Consider the following 6,794-nt stretch of genomic DNA (forward strand, 5'->3'; position numbering starts at 1 on the left):
TGAGAAGAGAAGACTCCCTGGAAAAGACCCTGATGCTGGAAAAGAGGAGAAGGGGACGACAGAGGATGAGATGGTTGGACAGTGTTCTCGAAGCTACAAACATGAGTCTGTCCAAACTGCGGGAGGCAGTGGAAGTCAGGAGTGCCTGGCGTGCTCTGGTCCATGGTGTCACGAAGAGTCGGACACGACTAAATGACTAAACAACAACATACCCCCTATGCCCTTGAGTGGAGTGGAAGATACGTTCCTTTCCCCTATATTGGAGTAAAATTCAACTGCCAATCAAACTTGGGGGAAGCTGCCATCTTGCCCTTCACCTCAGGCAGCAAAATGTCTTGAGCTGGCCATAACTCTGATGGGGCTTGTTAAGTGACTCTCACTCTGTAATATGTCAGGATTAAGTAAGCTGGATACTTTTCAATTCTCAGCTCTGAATTCTGGCAACCTGCAAAGCTTGTTTTAAGCTGCAGGGCACAAGCAAAACCAGCCAGGTAACTATTCAAGAATTACCAAAACATCAAACTTGCTCCGCCTTTCTCAGAAATTATGCTGATAAATTCAGTCGCTGATTAATTTAAGGCCAGTGCTGTTCAGGATTACTCACAAGTGAGGGACTCTTGCTGACTATCGTTTTGTGTCACCTGATGCTTGCAGTCTCCTGCCTCTCTCTCTACGATCTATCAATCTTCTGTTCCCCACTAGGCATAGCCTTTTTCTCCCAACACATGACATTCTCTCTGATCCAAATAGTCAGCATATAAGGAAAGCAGAGAGTCAGCTTTAGTGTTTTCTCCAGTCTACAGAAGAATGGGACTGGGGATGAAAAACCAAGTGCAATGGAAATTAAATTGTAAGCCGATACAACAACGTGAAATGCCATAACGCATTTGCATGCTATGGGGGTTGAGGCAGGTGCTGTAATGTACACTTCCCATGCTCTTTAGTAGTTGAGTGAATATATAACCAGTATAACTCTTCTATTGAATCAATGGTGGTTTTGATCCTATGAAATAGTACCGAGATGTAGAATACCAGTCATAGAGAATCATAGGAACTGTAGCTTGTTAAGGCTGCTGACCTCACAGAGCTACAATTCCCAGCACATTTACAGGATTCTCCATGACTGTTAAAGTGGTGTAATAGTGCTTTGAGAGTGCACAAGGCGGGTGTAGAGAGCATGCACAATTGTGGGCCTCTCTGGTGAATGGAGAGGTCTTGAATCCAGTAGATCCAAGGCCATCGTCAGCTTGCCTTGCTCGCACAATGTCAACTTTCAGCCCTAACACTGGATACTGGAGCTCTATGCTGATGGATCATTCATGAGCATCTTCTATTGGCAAAGCTCTTCATTATCGGAGAGGCAGCTCCACTCCCTCCTAACGTAAGGTTACCAGTTTTTTCCCCAATGAATCCAGGGGCACTTTTCAACTTCAGTTGGAATGATAGGATTTTGTTAGGGGACTGATTTGTAAATCCAGGGGCTGTCCCCAGGAAATGGGGACGTCTGGTAACCTTATCCTAACCAACTCCAGTCTCTGTCAGCAGTGATGAAGATTTGGACTTCAGTATTACCCTTCTGTAGAAAATTCAGTAGAATTCAGTGATGCATCAGCTTCAAGAATCAGGCACATGCGGATCAGTTGGCTCTCACATTTGATCCTGTTTTCAAATATATTCCCCACATCTTCCTCCTCTAAACATTTTTTTTTTTGGCTGCTTCTGCACAAAGACAATTGCTTAATGGCAGTTTATGTTTCAACTGCTTGTGTAGGCTGTGTCTAATCCAATTACGAGAAAGGTGTTCAGACTTGACAGATAAGCTAATTAAGGTGTGAATGTGTACATCATTCCTTTGCTCTGTGAAAGACCTTGGAGATGCATCACATTAGGTGGTGTTTGCATAGATGAAGAAAACCACGCAGTTTTGAAACTCACTTGCAGAGCTGGTCTTTTCCCCGACTTTCTTTGAAATTCATAATAATAATAATAATAATAATAATTTATTATTTGTACCCCGCCCATCTGGCTGGGTTTCCCCAGCCACTCTGGGCGGCTTCCACAGAAATTCAGGTTTTTTTACTTATTTATTAAAAAAAACAACAACTCCAGGAACCTGCTTACAGTGTTGCTGAACATGAACTTGAAATTGGCTTATCTTCTCCTAGCTCTGTGCACAGCCATCATATTCATCTTGGTCTGGGCTTTCCAAAGCAGAGGAGGGAAGCCCATGCTTTGTGACAGCCATCTTCAGGAGATGGGACTGGAGGAAAAAAGCCATGGTGTCTACAGCCAGGTATTTGCTGATTTAACTCCAGAAGAGATCATGGAAGTGAAGATCTATCTGCAGTACAACCTGGGGGTGCCATTGGTAGAACCTCCTCAAGCCAAGCCATCAGACAACTGCATTTTTTCTATCACCCTTCAGCTTCCTCCCAAAGCTGCAGCGCTGCAATTCTTGGACCACCAAGGGAGCAGGCCTGCACGACAAGCTCTGGCTGTACTCCATTTTGGAAACCAGCAGGACCCAAATGTCACAGAGTTTGTGGTAGGTCCTCTTCCAAAACCAATGTACCACCAAGATGTCACAGTGCAGAAGTATGGAGGGAAGTTGCCTTACTACAGAAGGTTTCTCCTAAATAATGAATTCAAGGAAATCCATACTTTCCTGAAGAACAAGGAATACCCCAAGGCTCCAAACTTTATGCAGGAAGTACTTTATTACAATGGAAGCAATTTCGCATACTACCATGGATTGCCACCCGGATTAAAATCAGGAGACCGGAGAATCTGGGTTGCTCATTTCCAGAATGCCCCTGGTAGTTATCTGCATCCATTTGGATTTGACATCCAGGTTGATCTTAGCAGCCTCAACATTTCTCACTGGAAGGTGTTAAAAGTCTTCTATAATGGACAGTACTTTGAGGACATGGAAGATATTGAGAGGCAGTTCATTACGGGACATGTTAAAGTAGCCAAGGTCAGAAAGGCTCCTTCTGACGGAGGATATTCCTCATTGAAGCAGAGGGTTCCACACCAGAGGCTAGGCCCCTTGCACTATGAACCTCGTGGTCCCCGCTACCGCATCTGGAATAACCAAGTTTTCTTCATGTCCTGGAGTTTTGCCTTTGGCATAGATGCTAATAGGGGGCCACGGATCTTTGATGTTAGGTTTAAGGGTGAGAGGATAGTTTATGAGTTAAGCTTGCAAGAGGGAGGTTCCATCTATGGCTCCAACAATCCAGCGTCTATGCTGACCAGATACATGGACTTAAGCTTTGGCATTGGTTCAAGTGGCTCCACTCTCACCCAAGGCGTGGATTGTCCTTACCTGGCTACCTATTTGGACAGACACTATTTTCTTGATTCCTCCTTGGCTGTCACTCGCAAAAACTCTATCTGCATCTTTGAGCAGAATGCTGAGGTCCCTGTGAGACGCCATTATGACCGCTCAGAGCCTCTGTTTTACGGAGGGTTGGTCGATTCCATTCTGGTCTTTAGGTCCATATCTTCAGTTGCTAATTATGATTATGTTTGGGATTTTAAATTTCATCAAAATGGAGCTGTCGGAGTTAGTATCCATGCAAGTGGGTACATTCAATCTGCTTTTTACTTTGGCGATGCCATGGAATTTGGAAACAGAGTTGAAGAGTGGGCACTGGGAGACATTCACACTCACAACATTAATTTCAAGGTGGACATGGACATTGGTGGTAAGTGTACACCTCTTTTGTAACTTTTATGAATTGCTGTAATTTCTATTGTCGAAGTGTGTGGTGTGTGTGTAGGAGGGAATTGTTGTGTGAGAAAGTTTGGGCTGATTCTGGAACCTGGAGACAGAGACATGTGCTGAACCCAAGTTGTGTCAGGGGGGTTTCCCTGGATGCCTGATGGAGAAGCACAATCTGTTAATGCTGTGCTCCCATCTATCCTATGCTCAGGTTCCATATATGTGTAAATAAAACCAAACATTCTATAGGCATCACCGTCTCCACTGACCTTCATTCCATGGAAACAGAGCCCTGGGAAAAGCGCTTGGCATTCCTGAAGTCTCTCCTCAAAACATGTCTTGAGGGAGGCAAATCCATGTCTGCTTCTTATTTCAATGAATTATGAATGCACATCGTTGTCAAAGTATTATATGGGCCCTTTGGGGCCACCAGTTGAGCCCAGTATATTTCTATTTAACCTATTTTAAGACCAAGGTCCATCTCCTGGCAGGCAGGTGGCGGGGGCCGGTCACTTCACTTTTGGTAGTGAAACAGAGCAATATCCACAGCAGGGTTGAAAGGCTTCCTATTGAATAGATTCAGGAGTGAATTTAAAACACAATAGTACATTCCGAGAGCATTTTGTTATGATTACTGTATATTAATCAGAGAAGTATATGCTCCTCAGAAATAGATCCACATGAGCTAAAACATAATTGATGGAGATTGCCTCCATATAAGTTAGGTTCATTCATTTCAAGGGGTCTTCTCTGAGGAAAACTTAGTTGAACGCCAACGGTTGAAGGCTACCTTGCTCTCTTTTTTTACATGAACTACTTTTTCTCATCCATAGGCAATTTGTAGACATGATTTACCTATTTAATTTGTTACGTTAAGGTCCCATCTTTCCTCCAAGATTAGGGGGTTGAACTAGATGACCCTTGGGGTCCCTTCTAGTTCTATGATTCTATGAAACTCAATCTAAATGGTGTACTTGGCATTCTGCAAAAATCTTCCGTCTGGCCACCTGACCAAGATCTCACTCATTTTCCAGTAAGGGCTGCTTTGTTGCCATGGGCAGCCATCCAGGGAGGCCCGGGAGCCATGGGGCCAGCCAGTAGCCAGGGCTGAAGCCTAAGGGTTATATTCAGTGTAGAACTACAGACATGCTAGACATCCGGGGCAAAGACCAAGACAACAACAAAGGACTAAACAAAAGAAGGGACTAAGGTGTAAACGAGTAATACTGGAGCACACCAGAAGATCTTGTTATCTGAGTAAAGCTTAGCAAGAAAAAGTCTTTCCTGTCCAGGATAATCCAATGGCTAGTTTGGAGTCAGCCCATGGTCTGAAGAACTTCACTGAGAAACTCAGACTTGCCATCCAATGGTTCACCACATGGGGGTATTGCACCGAGACTGAGCAGTTCCTGACAATTATGTGTCTTCAGGTCATGTCTTGAGGAATCCATCCACCCACTCTGCTCCCCACTAGGCTTTCTCATTCAATTTTAGAGTAGCTGCTGTTTTAAAAAGAATTCAAATACTACTGCTTCTTTGGCTATGTCCCCCTGAAATCCTGCTGATCCAGGACAACAGAGAAGGATAAATCTCTTCTCCACATAAATCTCTTCTCCACGATTATTTCCCACTAGAGGGTGGTAAAACCACTTGAGATCCGAACTGTCATTGAATTACATAAAGGCCTACTATGCAGATTTCTTCATGACCTTTCAGAAGCTGCGAACTTGTTAAGGGCACAATCCAAAGAAAGCTCTTGACTTTAATGAAATCTAAGCATGAGAGTAGGGACACGGGTGGCGCTGTGGGTTAAACCACAGAGCCTAGGACTTGCCGATCAGAAGGTCGGCAGTTCAAATCCCCACGATGGGGTGAGCTCCTGTTGCTTGGTCCCTGCTCCTGCCAACCTAGTAGTTTGAAAGCATGTCAAAGTGCAAGTAGATAAATAGGTACCGCTCCTGCGGAAAGGTAAACAGCGTTTCCATGTGCTGCTCTGGTTCGCCAGAAGCGGCTTAGTCATGTTGGCCACATGACCCGGAAGCTGTACGCCGGCTCCCTCGGCCAAGAAAGCGAGATGAGTGCCGCAACCTCAGAGTCGGTCACGACTGGACCTAATGATCAGGGGTCCCTTTACCTTTAAGCATGACAGTGCTGTCTCCACTGAAATCATCCAGGGATAGAGACCTTTTACCTTTACCATTACCTATATGCACTGTAAATTTAAAGCACATTTAAAGTATTTCCTTCCACCCAAGGAATTCGGAGAGCTGTAATTTGTTGTGGGTGCTGGGAAATGGTAGCTGTGATGGATAAACTACAGTTCTCAGGATTCTTTGGGAGAGATGTGCTTTAAATGCACCGTGTGTATGCAGCCTAAGTTAAGGCAATACCAGGCTGCTTTCACTTTGCTCTTCTCATCTCAATCTTCCTCTGCCCCCTGAGGGATCTACATGACAAGATACTTTCATTTCCCCTGTATTGGAGTAAGATTCAACTGCCAATCAAGCTGGCTTCTGTATGTGCCTTGGGGGTGGGTACCATCTTGTCCTTCACCTCAGGCAGCAAAATGCCTTGCGCTGACCCTGCCACTGATGGGGCTCGTTAGGCAAATCTCACACAGTGATATGCCAGGATTAAATAAGTCAGCTACTTTTAAATTCTCAGCTCTGAATTCTGGCAACCGGTCCCTTGCAAAGCTTGTTTTAAGCTGCAGGGCACAAGCAAAACCAGCCAGGTAACAATTCAAGAATTTCCAGAACATCAAACTTGCAGTGCCTTTCTCAGAAATTGTGTGGATAATGGAGTGGTTAACTAATTTAAGGCCAGTGCTATGCAGGCTTACTGACAAACACAGGACTATTGCTGACTAGTTTTTGGTGTCACCTGATGCTTCCTTGCTTGCAGTCTCCTGCCTCTCTCTCTGTGATCTTCGATGAACAGCCTTTCCCTCCCAACACATGACATTTTCTCTGACCCAGATATTCGGCATATATGGAAAGCAGAAGATCAGTGCGCAGCTCGGCTTCAGTGTTTTCTCCAGTCTACAGAAGAATAGGACTGGAAATGA

The 6,794-nt window shown here is 44.6% G+C and overlaps 1 pseudogene across 1 annotated transcript; it reads left to right on the top strand.

The window, feature by feature from the left end:
* The first annotated feature begins 2,067 nt into the window (after nucleotides 1-2,067).
* On the top strand, nucleotides 2,068-6,782 carry LOC308586115 (amine oxidase [copper-containing] 3 pseudogene; annotated as a pseudogene). The gene is made up of 2 exons (XR_014013492.1): nucleotides 2,068-3,710; nucleotides 6,706-6,782. The product of XR_014013492.1 is annotated as an amine oxidase [copper-containing] 3 pseudogene (transcript).
* Nucleotides 6,783-6,794: the final 12 nt, after the last annotated feature.

The sequence above is a fragment of the Podarcis bocagei genome (genome assembly GCF_964188305.1).
Source record: "Podarcis bocagei genome assembly, chromosome: 4".
Taxonomy (NCBI): Eukaryota; Metazoa; Chordata; class Lepidosauria; order Squamata; family Lacertidae; genus Podarcis; species Podarcis bocagei.